Raw genomic sequence first — 19,879 nt, 5'->3', positions numbered from 1 at the left:
GAGACTTGATTCTTTTTTTTTTTTTTCTTTTTTTTCTTTTTTTTTTTATTTTCCCACTGTACAGCAGGGGGGTCAGGTTATCCTTACATGTATACATTGCAATTACAGTTTTTCCCCCACTCTTTCTTCTGTTGCAACATGAGTATCTAGACATAGTTCTCAATGCTACTCAGCAGGATCTCCTTGTAAATCTATTCTAGGTTGTGTCTGATAAGCCCAAGCTCCCGATCCCTCCCACTCCCTCCCCCTCCCATCAGGCAACCACAAGTCTCTTCTCCAAGTCCATGTTTTTCTTTTCTGAGGAGATGTTCATTTGTGCTGGATATTAGATTCCAGTTATAAGTGATATCATATGGTATTTGTCTTTGTCTTTCTGGCTCATTTCACTCAGGATGAGATTCTCTAGTTCCATCCATGTTGCTGCAAATGGCATTATGTCATCCTTTTTTATGGCTGAGTAGTATTCCATTATGTATATATACCACCTCTTCCGAATCCAATCATCTGTCGATGGACATTTGGATTGTTTCCATGTCCTGGCTATTGTGAATAGTGCTGCAATGAACATGCGGGTACATGTGTGAGACTTGATTCTTAATGGCCTTGTGAACTGCTGTACTGTCTATGGCCAGGACAGTACTGGCACCAAGTGGGTGTTCAGTAAAGATGTGTTGGAAGAATGAGGGCCTCTGAGTGGAGCACTACTAAGGAATATGTCAAAATATTGGATCTTGATCTTATTTCCGACTATTGACAAGAACCCACAATATACTTCCAAATCCTTAGAGTCTATAAATGTGTAGAAATAGGGTATTACAGTGGATTAAATTTGTGAAATCTCTTTATGAATGGCATTTATCTGATCTAGTAATTGACTTAGATTTTGTATTAGTCAGCAGAAAGGTACTGATGTGATGATACATGTGTCCATTGCCCTGGCAGCTGGCCTTTCATTCCATTGATTTTCCAAATGCCATGCTCTAAGTTGGACTGATTTGCAAAATGTAAAGTTAAATTGTGTCATGAAGGGGCTACACTTTCAGGTTGGCATATCTGTGATGTCCCAAGGAAATGCCACATACATTCAGTGGTTTTATTTGGGAATGAAAATTAATGCTTTCAAATGAGAAATGTTTCTTTCATAGATAGACTGAAAATATGTCTTTTAAGATTTAGCTTAAGCATTACCTTCCCTGGCAAGCGTTTCTTGGTCTTTTAGGAAATGCCAGCCACATCTTCTTGGGCACCCACTGCCTAAATGCACTGACTGCCTTGAAATTTTAATTGCTGATTGACAAGCCTGCTTTTTCCCACTCTACCCTTGAGATCCTTCCAACAGATCCCATTCTTCATCTTTCTTCTTCTTGGATTCAGATCCTGATTGTGTCAGTTTGTAAAACAAAGTAAGCTGAAGCAAATGTTTGGTGAAGGGAGTGGAATAAAGACATACTGGGTTGAATTACTAAAATGGTTTATGTAAATATCTAAATTTACTTTCAGAATGTGAAACTTTGGAGGGTAGAAACAATGTATTATATCTCTCTTATATTCCTCTGAGAGTATAGTTCACCACTCTGCATATGGAACTATATAGAGTGCTGTCTCCTCCATTGGATTTGGGCTTTATCCAGATTCTTAACTACCACCACCAGGATTAAGGGTTGGTTGTCAACCTCCACATAGGCTTCTACACTACATCTCTCTCTTGACTCCTGTCCTGGTGAGCTGACTGGATAATAAGGAGACTTCACGAACTTTTTCTTTTTTTAAGAAATTGGAATATAATTGACTTAGGAAACTGTGTTAATTACAGGTACACAGCAAAGTAAATCAATGATACATATACGTATATCCGTTCCTTTACAGATTCTTTTCTCATATAGGTTACAAACTTTTAAGAGGCAGCGTAGTTGATAGTTTCATGATTTTGGTCCTCATCTCTATGTAACTCATTTTTTTTTTTTATTGGCACCTAACTCATAGAGATGTTACGAGAATCACATGAATTAGAAAGTACATGAAATGTTCTAAATGTTTATCTCATAATAGATTATAAAGCACCATCAGGTATTATTTGTTCTTCTTCTTCCTCTTTCCTAAGGCCCACATCAGAGCTCAGTATAGGCAGTCACATCTTTATCCCCTGTTTTCCACTTTTTGCTTAGGTCACCAGATTTGAGGCCTCAAAAGACAGATTGAGCCAGCAGATCCTAGGAGAATGTTCAAACTGGGGAGAGTTTTCATTAATCTATGTCAGGTCATCAGGTTAATGGAAAGATTTCATTTTTTTTTTTTTTTTTTTTAAGGGCTGCACCTGTGGCATGTGGAATTTCCCAGGCTAGGGGTCACAGTAGAGCTGCAGGTACTGGCCTACACCACAGCCACAGAAATGCTGGACCCAGCCGCCTCTGTGACCTACACCACAGCTTGCAGCAACGTCAGATCCTTAACCCACTGAGCAAGGCCAGGAATCAAACTCACATCCTCATAGATACTAGTTGGATTCTTAACCTGCTGAGCCACACTGGGAACTCTCAATGGAAAGATTTCTTTACGCTTCCCACTGATGGGTCTACATTCAATCCTGAGCAAGGAGTAAGTGGTATCTTTAAAAGGGAAAGCTGTATGTGTCCCTCCCTCAACTTTGACTTTATGCATCAGATGTACAAGTTGGTGTGGGAGGGGGCTAGCTTCGAGTGACAAGGTTAAAGCAGTACTTGATCAGTGTACATAAAATTACTCGCTGAGGGAAACACATTTTCTTTGTGTTGATGTTTTCCTTTACGGAAGAGCTGGCTCTTCAGGAATACATCAGCAGAAAGAAGATGAAACTTATGAGAAAAGCAAGTAATGGATTGGGAGCTGTGGTAAGCAGATTCCTGAACCTGAGGCAAGAAATCTTATTGGGTACCTTGGGTCCAAGTCTCCAAAATATATATGAATTAAACTAACTGCCATGGAAACCCAATAAGTCAGTTTTTATCACACAGGACTAGACTAGGAAAGGCAAAGAGTATTTCAAAAAATCTGAAACTATTTAACAAAATCTACCCATATCTTAGGGAGAACAAATAGTCTTTTTAGGGTGCGCTTTCTTATAGTTCAAGTGGATAGTTTTATGATTATTTAGTCTTTGCTGAGGAGGTAGGCACTACGACTGCCCATTTCTTTTAGTTTCACTGTTTTCTCAGAAAACTTTTGTACATTAACATTTACAATTCATTCATTATTCAGTTCTTATTGGAGTGAATCAATAGATTCAATGTATATGTATCAGTGATGGAAAAAAGCCAATATACAATGCTTTCCCTCAGGAAGATGATAAGAATTATGGTGTTAAAAAAAAAGTCCTGAAAAGTGCAAAAGTGAACTTATAACGTTTTTCCTGTATGTGAACCAATATTTAATATTAATTTAAGCTCTGTATTCAAGGGAAAAATGATCAGGTTTACATACCAAACATACGTTATAAACCAAGTGAAAATGGCTATATTTTGATGGAAATTTTCCCAATTGTACTGATTGTGGTATCAATGACCGTCGACTCCCACTTCTTCATAACATATTGTTATTAATAATGATGGATATTTATACACCTAGAATGACACTCTTTCACTTAATCACATCTGCAGAGTCCCTCTTACAATGTAAGGTAACATATTAACACGTTCTTGGACTTTGGATGTTGACATCTTTGGGGGACCATTAGTCAGCCTACTATAGAAAGGAACATGCACAATAATTATAGAGATGATATGATTGTCTACATAAAGTATTAGGATTAATAAAAGAGTTTAGCCAGGTGGCTAGATATGAGATCCATTTTAAAAACACCGTTGACTTAAAAAATTGCACAACCTGAAAGCTGAGAGTTAAGTTTTATGTGGCCTGAAATTAGGACTTAAGCCCCGGAGGCAGCATCTCAGGTAGCCCTGAAAAACCACTCCAAGGAGGTGAGCGGGAAAGCTAGGATATATGAGTTTTTGCAACAAAGGGAAGGTAACGGGAACAGAAGATTTACAGAAAAAGATTTATGGAGACCAAGTTTCTATGGGAAGATGTAAAGGTCTGGGCTTCCTGGAATCACTCCTTTGATGCAACATGCACCTCAGCCGCAGGCCAGTCCTTTGTTTCTTTCCTGAGTTCCCTGAGGGCTCACCAGCTCACCCTTGGGAGTGACTGACGGTGACATCTTTTGTCCACTAACTACAGCCCAGTGTTTCAGAACTATCTGAAATACCGCCCCGAAGAGGAAAGGGGAGATAGCAAGATATAAGTGATAAAGGTGAAGGGCGAGGTGCCTGCAGCCATGCACACATTTCACGAAGTTTGCTGCTGGTCTTCTGAAGGTTACTATTAGTCACCAGGAGCAGATACCACCATGAAGGATTTCGGTGTTTTTCTAGGTAAGAGGAGATGCAAGAACTGGGCTCCTAAACTCTTCTCCTGAAAATAGCTGACTCTCTGAAGACCTGTTCTTCCAGTTTTCCCAGAGCACAGCGTGCCTCACTCCTGGTCTCCACCCTGCGCTCTGCTCAGGGGGGGCTGCGGGTAGGCAGCTGCTGTGGCTCATGACTCACTCCTTGTAGAGGCTGATGACAAGAGCCACACTTGAGTTCACAACACGATTGCGTTTTTATACATCAGGATGAAAGAGAAAATGTAATGAGAAGTAAAAGGCAAACTAGAAAGACTTCAGGAAAAAAATAGAAATCTGACAGTGCCAATGTTGGTAAAGATGTGGAGGGATGAGCACTCTCAGCCATTGTTAGTGGGAGTACAGAGTAAAACCACAAATTTGGAAATAATTTCGTATTTTCTTAAAAGTTGAAGATATGCACAAATTATGATCCAGAAACTCTCCTCCTAGGTATGTGCCTCTCTGTCCTAAGACGCACAAGCAAGAATACTCATGGCAGTATTGTTAATTGATCATAAGAGCAAAAAGTAGAAACACCCTAAATGTCCAATGAGAAGATAGCAGTTAAATGCAGCATGGTGTCCTCCACCGTGGAGTACTTTTTAGCAGTGAGAATGAATGACACCTACATGGAAAAAAAATGGATGAATCATAGAAACATATTTTAGTAAGAAGAAAAATCACAAAAAGCAACATACGGGATGATATGACTTTAACAAAACTCCAAAACAAGAAATCTAAAATATATACTAAGTTCACACAATTGTGTGATGACAATTTTTGAGAAGCATTGGAAGCGATAAACACAAGGTTCACAGTAGTGAATCAGTATGGGTAGAAGCAGGCAGCTGGGTTTGGGGAGAAGTCAGCAGGTATGTTTTCTAATTGGTGCTGAATTTATTTATTTTTTCTATTAGTATGCTTGAAATTTATATAGATATTATTTACTTTTGCATGTATCTAATAGTTACAAATACTACTTCTATATTGTTTATAAATAGTGTGTACACATATATACATAAACACAAATATATATGTATATACATATATGCACACACACATACAATCTTAGAGAAAAAGAAAAGTAAGCAGTTTAGCAGTACCACTATGTCTTGCACATGTGCTGCAAGTGGTCAGGTCCTTCCACTTGGCACGAAAGCAAAAGCATATTCAAATTTGCTGGCCCATGTCTGCTACATGTGGAAGTAAAATAATTACAGAATATACATTTAAAAATAAAATCATGTGTGCATTACCTGAAGACCTCAGACTGGGGTGCTATCTATATACTTTAAGTAGTTATGCTCAGAATATCTCATTTTTAATTCTTGAATTAGTGTTTTATTTCATTTTTCTTTCTGAGAGGTAGACCCACCATGTTGTCTCTCTACATCTCAGAGGAATAATTTGATGGTAAGGATTCCTCTGGCCTTAAAAAATTAAAATAATTCCTTTTCTTCAATAAGTCCAGAGTTGATTTTGCAACAAGCCTTTTCCTTTTACAGATCAGGACTTTGCTGGCCCCCCCTAGTGGCCAGGTGCCAGTAGCACTGCTGACATCACTAATCCTCAGTATTACACAAACACCACCCCAAATGCTATCAGCTTGGAGGAGCCCTTTAGGACAGAATATCTCAGCTTGATTTTTGCTATTCTTTCTCAAATTGATTGGAACGTTTTCTTTCTGGCCTAATGCGCAGTTGTCTCTCCTTTAGGGTGGTTCACAGGTTCACTTTGTCCATTTTCTGTATTTTAAACTTGATTGGAGTATAGTTGCTTACAATGTTGCCTTAGTTTCAGGTGTGCAGCCAAGTGAATTCGTTGTACATATACACATATCCATTCTTTTTCACATACTTTTCCCAAATAGGTTATTACAGAATATTGAGTAGATTTTCCTGTGCTATATACAGTAAGTTCCTATGTCATCTATATATAGTATATATTCATATATATTATATACCATGTAAATATATTTTTATTTTTAATAAAATTACATGTACGTATAGTAGTATTTTATATACAGCAGTATGTATATGCCCATCCCAGACTCCCAAGTGAATCCTCCCCACCATGTTTCCCCTTTAGCGACGGTAAGTTTGATTTTGAAATCAGTGAGTTTGTTTGTAAATAAGATATTTTATATAATTTTTATTAGATTCCATATGTAAGTGGTATCCGATGATACTTGCCTTTCTCTGTATGATTTACTTCACTTAGTATGATCATCTCTAGGTCCATCCATGTTGCTGCAAATGGCATTACTTTGTGCTTTTTTTTTTTTTTTTTTTTTGAGTAGTACTTTTCCATTGTATATACGTACCACATCTTCTTTATCCATAATTCTGTCCATTGACATTTAGTTTGATTCTATGTCTTGGTTATTGTAAATAACTCTGCAATGGACATTGGGGTGCATGTATCTTTTCGAATTATGGTTTTCTCTGGATATAGGCCCAGGAGTCGGATGGCTGGATCCTATAGAGTTCTATTTTTAGTTTTTTGGTTTTTTTTTTTTTTTTTTTTGTCTTTTTGCCATTTCTAGGGCCGCTCCCGCGGCACATGGAGGTTCCCAGGCTAGGGGTCGAATTGGAGCTGTAGCCACTGGCCAACACCAGAGCCACAGCAATGCGGGATCCGAGCTGCATCTGCAACCTACACCACAGCTCACGGCAACGCCGGATCATTAACCTTCTGAGCAAGGGCAGGGACTGAACCCGCAACCTCATGGTTCCCAGTCAGATTCATTAACCACTGTGCCCCGACGGGAACTCCTATTTTTAGTTTTTTAAGAAACCCCATACTGTTCTGCATAGTGGTTTTACCAATTTACATTCCCACCAACAGTGCAAGAGGGTTCTTTTTTCTCCACACCCTCTCCAACATGTATTGTGTGTAGATATTTTGATGATAGCCATTCTGACTGGCGAGAGGTAATACCTCATTCTAGTTTTGATGTGCATTGCTCTAATAGTTAGTGATGTTGAGCATCTTTTCATATGCCTATTGGCCATCTGTCTGTCTTCTTTGGAGAAATATCTATTTAGATCTTCTGCCCATTTTTGATTGGGTTGTTTGTTTTTTGATATAAAGCGGCATGAGATGTTTGTATATTTTGGAGATTAATCCCTTGTCAGTCACTATATTTGCAAATATGTTCTCCCATTCTGTGAATGATCGTTTCATTTTTTTTTTTTATGGTTTCTTTTGCTGTGCAAAGGCTTTTATGTATAATTAAGCCCCATTTGTTTATTTTTATTTTCATTAGCCTAGGAGGTGGATTCCAAAAGCTGTTGCTTCAATTTATGTCAAAGAGTGCTCTGCCTATGTTTTCCTCTAGGAGTTTTGTAGTATCTGGCCTTATGTTTAGGTCTTTCATCCATTTTGAGTTTATTTTTGTGTATGGTGTTAGAGAGTGTTGTAACTTCATTCTTTTACATGTAGCTGTCCGTTTTTCCCAGCACCACTAATTGAAGAGACTGTTTTCTACATTGTACATTCTTGCCTCCTTTGTCATAGATTCGTTGATCATAAGTTTGTGGGTTTATCTCTGGGCTTTCTATCCAATTCCACTGACCTATATTTCTGTTTATGTGCCAGTACTTGGTCCATTCTTTATTGGAACACTCTGACAGGTGAAGGGCTATACTGGATATGTTCAAGGAAAATATATCATATGAATTATACCATGTTATTAATTAGTCACCAACTTATGTTTCTTGAAATTTAAAGCTAATAATTTTACAAGTAAGACTCTTTCATTTATATAACATCAACGTTTACCTAAGTATATGGGAGAGAGTTTAGGATGGCAGAGGGCTTATCTTAATACACTGTCTAGGCTGGAACTTACTGCACTATATCTCACATATAGGCATACAAGACTGATGTCAGTGGTATTTTCACTCCAGGTAAGTAACATAAGGCTCAGAGAAGTGAATATTTGGTTGAGGTCAATAGGCTAATAAGTTGCAGAGTTAGAATCCAGCTCTTTTGACACTTAATCCAGTGCTTCTCTTACTGTCACACATTGTTTATGATGCTTGATCTCTCCTAGAGCGGTTGATGACTCCCTGTGCATATCAAGAAGATGCTGTGGGGAGGAGCTAGGACATTCGGCTCATGGTTAGTGACTAATTGGCTCTTTCTTCAAGCCAGGACACCCCTTCCTTTTCTTCTTTGTTCAGAATATGAGCAGTCTTCCTAGACCATTGAGGAGAAATCCTGGACTGCTATAGTTATTTTAAAAAGTTACAGTATGATTGAAGAATTGCTAAAATATAACTTTAAATTTGTTTCTCCCTTAGATCAGATGTGGATATAAGTATATTCTGGGAAGAAAATTTAATGAGAAAAACAGCAGTATCTTCTAAGTTTTTCGTTCACTATATGAGGGAGGGATTCCGCCCATTTAATCTTACCTCACTCTGCTTTTCCTAATCAGCTTTGCTGTCCACATACCTCTGTCTGGCATCTAGAAGGAGCCTTTACATTCCTCTGTGTGTTCATACTTTAGGGGAAAAATGCTCTCCCTCTCTTTTTTTAATCTGGGATAGACTACAAGCTTATTTCCCATGGCTTATCTTATTAATATTTGTTGGCATTTACCTTCAAAGTGACTTTGCACAGTTGCCTTGGAGTGTTTTTACAAAGGAAGCTTTCTAATGCAAATCTTATTGTATTGAAAGTTAAAAAAAAAATTTTGGCCCAAATGAGACTGCCCTTAAAGTCAAATATTAGCCATCAAAGCATTTGTTTATTCATTGATTTGTTTGCTAATTAAGTGTATACAATACTTTATTAAACAAATATTTTCCAAACACCGTTTTGGTGGTTATTAGCACTGGAATAGGAGCTTATAGTTTGGTAGAGAAGATGAGGTACTGTGAAAAACAGCACACAGTTTTAAAAGATTGTGCTGTTGATGGGAATGTGCTGTAAGAAGGAAGGAGGAGAGAACCCAGCAACTCAGCTCTCAGGGAGGCCACATACTGCTTCTTAAAAATTAGAGGCTTCCTTTTCTACTTATGTAAGCCTCTTCAGATTTTTCTTGTGGTCTGCAGGACAGGCGGTGCCTCATGCACTTGGGTAGGGAGAGAGAAGATATGGTGAATGGTCAGTAGCAAAAGGAAGGTGGAGTCTGTCCTTTCTTAGTGAGCTTTAGGCTATTTGAAAAAAAAAAAATTCCAAATTTGATCTATCAATTTTCCACTCTACAGCAAAGGCTGGTAGAACACTGTAAACCAGCTACAATAGAAAAAAAAATCATTAAAATAAAAGGCAAAAAAAAAAAAAAAAAGAAAGAAAGAAATTCCAAATTTGAAACATGGCAGTTTAGAAAGTTACAGTGTGGATACAGTGAAAAGTATCCTGGTCACAATTGTTGTCTAGTAAAACATTAAGGATCTTCTCAAGGGTTATAGAATTTTCACAGGAGAATAAACTATTCACCATCTATGAAGGGATTTCAGTGTTTGCCAAGGGGAGTAAAACATTAAGATTCTCTTTGTCAGTTGAGACGTTCACTTTTAGAATGTGGGCCATGAATATTAGTGATGGAGGGACCGACTGCCTTGCCACAGTAGCCCAGAAATACAGTGCTAACCAAAGAGTCAAGAATGGATCAGTGAAACTGGCGAGTCCTCTGGGAGAACTGAGGGGACGGTGGCGTTGCTGATGAATTGTACCTGAAGAGTGAGTAAACTATGAAAAAGTGGAGATAAGGGAGACATTTCTCCGAGAGGAAATGGTGTCTTTACTGAAAAGTATTTACTGAGCCATTACTGTGAGGGAAAAGTGTGTTAAATTATAGAAAGGATATAAAGGAGCATAAGCTTTCAATGTAATAAGATATAAATCCTATACATGAAAACGGAAGGTAATAATTAAAGATCATATTAAGTGAGACAGTGAGGGGGTCTAGCGTTCATAAGGCGATTTCTGAGTAAGATGGTGTAAGATTGTCAACTTAAAGACCTAACCGTTCAAACTCTCATTGTCAGCTTCTCCCCAATAGTCCTTTTTTTTAAAGTTTTTTTAATTATAGTTGATTTACAATGCTCTGTCAATTGCTGCTATATTTCTGCTATAAAGTGACCCAGTTATACATTCTTTTCTTCACATTATCCTTCATCATGTTCCATCACAAGTGGTTAGATCTAGTTCCCTGTGCTATACAGTAGGATCTCCTTGCTTATCCATCCCAGATGCAATAGTTTGCATTATTAACTCCAAATTCCCAGTTTATCCCACTCCCTCCACCTCCCACTTGGCAACCACAAGTCTGTTCTGCGTGTCCATGAGTCTGCTTCTTTTCTGTAGATAAGTTAACTTGTGCCATATACTAGATTCCAGATATATGGTATCATATGGTATTTGTCTTTCTCTTTCTGACTTCTCTTACTATAAGAGTCTTCAGTTCCCTCCATGTTGCTGCAAATGGCATCACTTTGTTGTTTTTTATGCCGAGTCGTATTCCATCATGTGTATGTACCACATCTTCTTAATCCATTCATTGGTCAGTTGCTGGACATTTAGGTTGTCCCTAATAGTCCGTTTAATGGTGATAATTTTTCTTGCAAAGGAAGTTTGATCACATCGTAAATTACACTCAATTTTTTTGACTTAGTCGTTTTTACTTTATGACCTTAAGAGTCTGAAAATGAGAGTGAATTTAACAATTTAGTTTACCTTGGAGCTTTGGTAAGTATACCATATTACCTGGAGTCACATTCTTTCTTTTTTTTTTTTTTTTTTTTGTCTTTTTGCCATTTTCTTGGGCCACTCTCTTGGCATATGGAGGTTCCCAGGCTAGGGGTCCAATCGGAGCTGTAGCTGCTGGTCTACACCAGAGCCACAACAACACGGGATCCGAGCCGCATCTGCAACCTACACCACAGCTCACAGCAACACCGAATCCTTAACCCACTGAGCAAGGCCAGGGATCGAACCTGCAACCTCATGGTTCCTAGTCGGATTCGTTAACCACTGAGCCATGATGGGAACTCCTGGAGTCACATTCTTAAAGTTGATTATCAGATGTAGTTATGAGATTCCATGGTGTCTCTTTTTTTCTTTACCTGCCTCTGATAAATCCTATAGTTTTTACTTCCCACAGGGTCCTGTGGTCTTCCACGTGACTTCATTTTAACCTTTTAGCCCAAGCTACCATCCTGTCTACCTGGGACTCTCAAAATAGCTTCTTACCAGCATTTTCATTCCAATCTTTCCCCCTAGTCCAGCCTCTCGATCTAACCTGTGACCTATCTGAAAGGAACATTAGCTCATGATACTCCTTGCCTGAAACTCCTTGGTGGCTCCTCAAACTTACCAGTGTCCACGGAGCTCTGGGACCCCATCACCTACCACTCTCCCCCCTACTCCCCACCCTCCAGACATGTAGGTTATCCATCCATTCTTCCGAAATCGAAAACACACTGCCTGGTAGAGCATGTGCACATCAGTTCCCTCTGCTCGGAATGCTTGTCTCCCTGCTTTTCCTCATCTTCCCAGAGTGGATTTCCCTACCTGGCCATTGTCTAATATAGTGCCTTTAAAATTTGGTGCATATTTTGTTTTCTCTGCCTGAAATGATCTCATTCACTTGTTTATTATGTCTGTCTCCAGTTACAGTATCAGCGTTCTTTCTGCCTTCTTCATGGTTTTATCTCTAGAACTGAGACCAATACTTCTATCACGGTGAATTCCGTAAATATTTATCAGATGAGTGTTTAATTAGGATGAAGGTATCTTCTTCCTACCCATCTTCTGCACTTTGAGGAATAATTTACAGTTGGGGCTTGGTGCTCGAAGGCTGCTGAGGCGAATAGCTTCCCCAGAATTACAGTTTAAGACACTCTTTAAGCTTACCATGGAGTCAAGCCTCTTTTGCTGTCTTGTGGGAATCTGAACTTATGATTCTGGAACCTAATGTCCATAAGATGAAACTCATCAGTTAGATGGTAAATTTAAAATAGCCTTCCAAAGCCATAAGAAAACAGGAAATGCAGGAGACAGTTGCTAGTAAGTTGTAGATGTTTCTAATACAATATGGAAGTCCTAAATCATGAAAATAAAATAGTAAACATCTAGCCTTTTAGAGTTTTCTACATTATGCAGGATATGCAGTATATATGAACTTAATATTATCTATTTTTTTCCCTAAAGTAATATTATTAGGCTTAATGTGAAAGCAATTGTGAATTGAAAGTGCACCATGAGCAAAATTTTCTGCTTATTCCAACAGCAATTTTGAATTTTATTTACATCTATAATGAAATACGTTTTATTTAAATCTATAATGATTTTTTGTTTGATCACCCCGCTTCTGCTAGTACTCTGGGGATCTGTTAAAGCCCTACAGAATATTGTGGTATTTATCATGAGGTTCCTGGGGCAAGTACTAGAAACTTGGACCAACTTCACCGAAGAGGAAACTTATTAGTCACAAAACTTGAAATTCCAGGAGGGTTTCATGAATATTTCTCTCTCGTTATTCATCTCGTGGTTATCCTCGTCTCTGCTTTCCTTTAATCTCAACATCATTATCATCTACTGATGATAATCTCCTTCCAGGAAGTTACTAAAGGCAGGGGCAGGCCAGGGTGATGCTCTCCTAACATCATGACTCTAAAGAAGCAGGTCTGGCTTATTCCCACTAACATATTCATTGAGTTGTCTGATACCCTTTTAACCAGTGTTGATTGAACACTCTTTCTGTCAGGTGAATTCCCCCAAGTTTCTGATTCTTACAGACCTTGTTCAGACCGTATGCCTCTTCCTGGCAAGGGGAATAGAGTATGTTGCAAGGCAGTACTGTTGCAAAATGCCTCTACCTTGACTGGAAAAGTAGAAGGGATTGTTGTCTACATGGTTCCCGAAAAAAAGAGGGCACATTTTTCCCAGTTGTAGAAAGATGGGAAATGTGCTGGGCAGACAAAAACTCATAGCTGCAGTAGTTCACTCATCTAATGAGGGTCCTGCATAATTAATGAGCTGGGCATAAGATTCAAGTTAAGTCGCGAAAGCAGGAAAAAACAAGAATCCTTTTTTTCCATTTCTTTATTTTTTAAAATTCTCCTTTGAAAACAAGTCTTAACTTGATCAAAGTTGCTTTTACATGCTTGTCTTCATTTCTAGCTGGGTTCCTTATGCAACTCCCAGTGCTGTTTAATTGAGATGTGGCTAAAGCTTTGAGAGACTCCTTGAACTTCACAGTGTATAATTTCTTTGTATAATTAAAAAAGGAAATTCCCAAGCGAAAGTTCATAAAGTAATTTCCCTCTTGTGCCCTACAAAAGCAAAACTTAATTTTGTCCATCTCAGTGCTTATATAATTCTAAATTTAGATAACTACTCCTGTTTCCAACACTTCCTCAAGCAAATTTCTCTTCTAAACATTCCTGACTCTAATACAGAATTTCATCGATATTAGTGGATCAGTTCTTCCTCATTCCTATATTCCGTACAGTCTTCTCTTGATTATTTCATCAGTTTAGATTCTGTCTGGAAAGCAAATTTCTCCTTTCTTTCTTGTTTTCTGTAGCAAATATGTATTGACTACTAGCTATAAAGCAAGCACTTGGATGAATTACAGGAATGCAAATTCTTTTCAAGAAGGCCCTTGGTCACTTATTCCTAACTAGACTTCCTCCTTCCCCAGCCCCTCACCTCACTCCATCTCCACTGGATTTCTGTACATAAGACTTTATAATGCACAAATTTCGAACTCACTTGGGATTTGTAATACCCAGTGATTTGCTTTACTGAAGTAATTATCATCATTGATGATTATTCTACCCCATGTACTTGAAAAGATCTACTCTGTAGGAAAGCATCCTGGGTAGTTTTTATCACCTCCTGTTTTTTATCACTTCACACTCTTCTGAGTGTTTTGCGACTTCATCCTCTATTCATTTCTCTAACATCTGCCTGCCACTATTCTCCATGCTGATAATGTATGAGCTTGGAACATTTCTTAGAGAAGGAATATCTCTTTGGTTTCTGTTGGTCCTTCAGAAGAAATCACTCGACCATTCTTACACACCAGTTATTGTTTTTCGTCTTTCTTGGAGATGTTCAAAGGGGTAACGTTAGTGGCTCTGAAGTGGTGTTTATATACTTGGGAATTTCACCTGTGACAAAATCAACAATATTGTGACAGTGAAGGCAATTTTCATCTGCTTACCTGAGAAGTTACTTTGTTTTTATGGTCGTCCCCCCCCACCCCAGTTTCCCCTTTGGACACGAAGGAAAATGACTTTATATTTTAGTGGTGTCCTCATAACATGACCTCACAGATCTCTTTATCTTTCTAAGAATTGGCTATTTTCTTCTACGAAACTTTGAATAAGATTATAATATTTATCGTAAGATCGTGCATTTCAAAACTGAGGACTCACCTGATTCTTTTACTCTTTACTTCGCAAATACTAATATGTGAGAATTTCCCTAATTCATGTAATGAAGAAGAAAGAGTAGAGGCAGATAGTTTCAGAACCATTACATGATGACTGGTTTTTCTGACTTGTAAAATAGATCATGGCATGTTCAAAACAAGCTTAAGTTTTCCTGCTGCTTGTCCTTATCAAACCTGACAGTAGCAAAACACGGGGCTCTTTTTACTCTATTGAAGATTGTTTTCACAGGGTGAAGACACACCCACCCACTGCCATTGATTCTGGATGTTATAAAATGGTGACTATATTTAAAGAGAAAGAATGACCTCTTTTCCTGTCTTGGCTTTATATTGACCAAATTACTTTCTTTAATTACTTCCAATACTTATTGTTAATATCAGGAGTTTTGGTGCCAGTTTTCAGTCATGCAACTTTGGACAACCCACTTCACCTCTATGATTCAGTCACGGACCAAGACTGAAGGAGAACTAAGATACATTGCTGCTAAAAATGTCTATGAATTAGTATACCTGGACTATGTAATACATATTCTCTCATGCTGCTATTAACTCATTTATTCTTTTGTAATTGTCTTTATCACTTTATCTTACTAATAAGTTTCTAGAAGTCCTGTAATATTGCTCTACTATTTTATGTTCTTTCACCCAGAGGTTTGCACAGAGACCTCGGTAAATATTTTTGGGTGAAATGGATGGTAATGTGTTTGAATCAAACTGATGATGTATCAGGTTTATTGACTCATTCCTACTTGTGAAGACTCACGTTTGGGAGAAGATAATGGGGCGATGAGGTCCCATTCTTACCCGTCTTCCTTTATGTAGCAGTTGATGTTTGTTTCCTCCCTCTCACAGCCCAAAGCTCTATCCACTGAAGGCTTATCATTGTTAACACCTGAGACTCTATCATGGGGCTTTTTTCTGGTTGTAGGAGCAGACTAGGCCTCCAAAGAGAGAACCTGGTCCCAGAAGCCACCTTCAACCAACGACCAGAAGTGGGGGAACATACCCACATCAGAGGATTTTATTTTTTTATTTTTAATTAATTAATGATTGAAATATAGTTGGTTTACAATGTTGTGTTAGTTTCAGCTGTACAGTAGAGTGATTCAGTTACACACATACGTATCTTTTTTTTCAGATTCTTTTCCCTTATATTTTATTAAAAAATATTGACCATAGTTCCATGTGCTATAAAGTAGGTCCTTGTTGGTTATCTGTTTTTTTTGTTGTCTTTTCTAGGGCTGCACTGCGGCATATAGAGGTTCCCAGGCTAGGGGTCTAGTCGGAGCTGTAGCCACCAACCTATGCCAGAGCCACAGCAATGCCAGATCCGAGCCACGTCTGCAACCTACACCACAGCTCATGGCAATGCTGGATCCTTAACCCACTGAGCAAGGCCAGGGATTGAACCTACAGCCTCTTGTTTCCTAGTCATATTCGTTAACCACTGAGCCACGACAGGAACTCCTATTTTATATGTAGTAATGTGTACATATTAATCCCAAACTCCTGATTTATGCCTCCCTCCTACCCCCTCTGGTAACCATAGGTTTGTTTTCTATGTATATGTCTTTCTGTTTTGCATATAAGTTCATTTGTATTGTTATTTTTTTTAGATTCCATATATAAGTGATATCATATGATGTTTGTCTTTCTCTCTTGGTATTACTATGCTTAGTATGATAATCTCCAGGTCCTTCCATGTTGTTGCAAATGGCATTATTTCATTACTCAGCCGTTTTTAACGTCTGAGTAATATTCTATTGCACACCCTCTTTATTCATTCACCTCTTGATGGACATTTAGGTTGCTTCCATGTCTTGGTTGTTGTAAATGCTGGTGTGCATATATCTTTTCACATCTGAGTTTTGTCCAGCTATATGCCCAGGAGTGGGGTTGCTGGATCATATGGCAACTCTATTTTTAGTTTTTTAAGGAACTTCCATTCTGTTCTCCATAGTGGCTGTACTAATTTACATTCCCACCCAATATAGGAGGGTTCCTTTTTCTCTACACCCTCTCGAGAATTTATTATTTGAAAAATTTTTCATAATGGACATCCTCACTGGTGTGAGGTGATCGTATTATTTTTTTGTGTTAGAGGACAGCATCTATTCAAACTTCTATCACCCTGCCCATCTTCACTATCATTTTTTGGGCAAGCCCACCAAATTCCAGAGTGTTTAACTCCTAATGGCTTTTACACAGAAGGTACATAGGGAATGATTGGGATCCAGTAGTTTATTCATTCTTGCTTTAATGCACATTACCATAAGTAGATTTTTAGCCTGCATTTCCTCAGCTAGAATACTGAAGGCAAAGGTGAGTCTTTGATAGTGAGATGGAACAGAGGAAATAAAATAGCAATTTTAAAACTGAGAATGCATCAAGAAAAAGCTAGAAAGGGGGCTTAAGGGAAGGATCTTTGGGCAGTTCCTGTGTAGCATGATGGACAGCAGGAACATGGAAGGCAAAAGGAAAAAAATCTAAGATGAAGTACATATTAGATTCTTAATAAAATCAGTAGTGAATGAGTGTATAAAGTATAAAAAGAAATTGGAAATACCAGAAGTTTGTCCATGTCCAACAGTTTGGTATGTCCATTTGGAAATACCAACAGTTTGTTTGTTTTGAAAAAAGACATGGATTTTTCAAGAAGAGAACATTATGTTGATTTTATGAAGAAGAGGGTTTTGTTATTTTGGGCAATTGCTGGCCAAAAATTGAAATTGATTTATTAATAAAAGATCCAATTGAGTTTGTATATTCTTGTTATTTTCCTTTAGTAGTCTTAGAAGTTTAATAATTTGAAACAGGAAAAGAAACAAAGTCAATATTTTTTCCATGCAATATATATTGCTTACATATATAAGCTCCTTCACCATTTCTTTTTCCAAATGGTGGTTATTCACCCTATTTTTACATAATTAATTCATCATATGTGGGTTTGTTTGAATTTAACATATTAGCAAGTAAAGAATCTTTTATTTCACGCTATCTTTCTTGATTTATAAATACAAGGCTATATTAAATTAATATGCGTTTAGGCATTTCTCGAATACATTTAAGCTCTCAGATTATCATTTACAGTGATGCAGAAAATGCATAACTTTCTCTGCCACACCTAGATACACATTCTGATTTCCTGCAAAGAAGTTTGAAGGTCAGATTTGAAGTGCCATCTCCTTCTGATTATATGGGGATATTTATAGTTAGCCAATATGTTGATGTGTTCTGTTTATGACATATCTATTTACACCATCTCTTTGGTTCTCCTAGATGATGAAATGCATCACCAACTACCATTAAAAATGCAATTAGAAGACAGATGCTATCGTAAAGTGCTAATAACCAAACTGAATGGAATCTTGTTATTACAAGATGTATGCATTTAAATATTGACTTCTATTACATTGGGTTCACAGTCTATTTTTAGGAGTTGAAAATTCAAGACAAAACATATTTAAACTTAGTACTGTAAATGGTCATTAATCCATAGAGACAATGAGGAATATGAAACACTTAGAGTGTAAATAATGGAAATATAAAGGAAGACTGCTAATGTGGGCATATGAGCTGTTTATGTGAATTAGATAAATCTGTGAGTCATGACTTAAACAGAAAGAGGGAATAAAAAGAATTATAACTAAGTGTTCATTGCTAATGTTTGTCATAGTATTGTTTCTATTTGTGACCAATACAGTGCCAGCTGATTAAAAGCTACCATTAATTTTCATTAGATAAATTCATCTACCAAAGCAATAATCTTAACAGAAGTTAGGAGCAAACAGCAGTCTTACCCTAATGGCTACAAAAATCAGTTAAACAATTTGTATGTTGTACTACAAACTCCTTCAAAGTCTGATTGTATAGATGATTTCAATGCTTTCTATTTACATAAATTATTTTTTTAGAGGTCTATGAACCCTTCCATTAGTCATTTATCAGAGGAAATGATCTCTGTTGACATAAAAAGCACTCAGGAAGCCTGAGTGGTATCTTCTCTAGTCTAGGACTTCCCTGATGCAAGCAAGACTTAGAATCATTTCTTATTAGGAAAACTACTGCCCTCCCCTAGAAGTGTTGATATTGGTTCTTGTTCTCATCTTAGGGCGGACTCATGGGATATTAACACCTGCCTCAAGTGGATATTGCCTTCTCCCTGCCTCTTGGGCTTAAGGTATTGAACATGGAACACTAACTCCTTTCTTTTCAGTAACCCTAATGGGTAGCCTCTCCATGGTATGTGATTTCCCCCGATCCCGCTCTGTACTCATCCTGGCTCAGTTTCTGTGTTCCTTCTCTATCTCCTTATGGGGCTTCCTCATCTCTTTATTTATTTAGCAATTAATTAGAGGCTACTACATGTAAGGCACTGTTCTAGACTTTATGGAAACAGCAACTAAAAAAAAAAAAAATACCCCAAATCCCTGCCTATGGAGTTTACACTCTAGTGGGAGAGGACAGATATTAGACAAATAAAAGTATTATATGCCAGATATTGATAACTTCATGACAATAAGTGAGGTAGGTTAAAGACAATCTTACATAAAATAATGAGGGAAGTCCTCTCTGATCAGGTTGCATTTGAACAAAGCCTGGAAAAGGTGAGGATGCAAGACATTTCAAAATCTGGCAGAATAAGTTTGCAGGCATAACAACAATAAGAGACAATGCCTTGAGGCAGAAGTGTGGTTGGAGCGTTCAGGGAACCTGGAATAGTTAGCAAGGAGGATAGTAAATGAAGACAAAGAGACGATGGGGGGGATTTAGGTACAAATCATATAAGCTCTTGTGATTCAATGAGTTCTGAATGAGATGCAAAGTCATAGAAAGTTTTTGAGCCCATTTGCATTCCCTGGCAGTCACTGCTTCAAGAGTAACCTCTTTTGTCTTTTAAAACCATAGATTATTTTGACATGAACTTTATGTAAATGGAATGGTATGGTATGCTCATTTGATTTTCTAATTTATTTTACTCAAGTTATATTAGATAGATTAATCCATATTGTTGGTGATAGTTGTAATTTATTTACTCATTA

General features: G+C 37.7%; 1 long non-coding RNA gene across 1 annotated transcript in view; it reads left to right on the top strand.

Annotated features, from left to right (window-relative positions):
• LOC146404220 (uncharacterized) overlaps positions 1-19,879 on the top strand; it is a 110,761-nt gene that overhangs the window by 86,012 nt on the left and 4,870 nt on the right. Inside the window, exon 2 of the long non-coding RNA XR_014843147.1 lies at positions 18,949-19,017. This is a non-coding gene — a long non-coding RNA (uncharacterized LOC146404220). The remainder of the gene's footprint in view (positions 1-18,948; positions 19,018-19,879) is intronic.

The sequence above is a fragment of the Sus scrofa genome, chromosome 4 (assembly GCF_054392235.1).
Source record: "Sus scrofa isolate SSC_HxYL_T2T_F1_AM1 chromosome 4, Sscrofa_HxYL_maternal_Yorkshire_Landrace_v2.0, whole genome shotgun sequence".
NCBI lineage: Eukaryota > Metazoa > Chordata > Mammalia > Artiodactyla > Suidae > Sus > Sus scrofa.
The sequence above is the reverse complement of the archived record's forward strand: the minus strand, read 5'-3'. Positions and strand labels throughout refer to the sequence as shown.